The sequence below is a fragment of the Chrysochloris asiatica genome, unplaced genomic scaffold (genome assembly GCF_000296735.1).
Source record: "Chrysochloris asiatica unplaced genomic scaffold, ChrAsi1.0 scaffold00051, whole genome shotgun sequence".
NCBI lineage: Eukaryota > Metazoa > Chordata > Mammalia > Afrosoricida > Chrysochloridae > Chrysochloris > Chrysochloris asiatica.
In genome coordinates this window covers 11,371,727-11,372,071 of record NW_006408569.1, presented here as the reverse complement: position 1 = coordinate 11,372,071, position 345 = coordinate 11,371,727, and the positions used below count along the sequence as shown (strand labels likewise).

Sequence of the window (345 nt, the reverse complement as noted above, 5' to 3'; positions counted from 1 at the left end):
GGGCGCGGCGCGGCGACGGCGACGCGTGGCACCCGGGTTGGCCATGGTGACGACGGTGACGGGACGCCTCCGCGTCAGGTTGAGGGCACTGGGTTCTGATAGTCGAGAGACCGCGAGGCACGGAGTCTATGGAGTCCAGGACGCGGCAGCCAAGGAAGAGGCGAAGGAGGCTGTGGCGGGGAGGCGAGGAGCGCGCTGGCGTAGCAGCAAACGCGGTCTGAGCGGGAGCAACGGCAGCGCGGACCCAGGCGAGGGCGGGAAGTGCGGGCGGCAAGCGGTGGAGGCGGTTTATATTAGAGAGGACCACGCTGGGGGTCGAACAGAAGGGGCGGGGCGGACAGGGTG

At 69.9% G+C, this 345-nt stretch overlaps 1 pseudogene; it reads right to left on the bottom strand.

The window, feature by feature from the left end:
- The window catches only part of LOC102820385, a 1,576-nt pseudogene extending 1,531 nt beyond the window's left edge, over window positions 1–45 (bottom strand).
- Window positions 46–345: the final 300 nt, after the last annotated feature.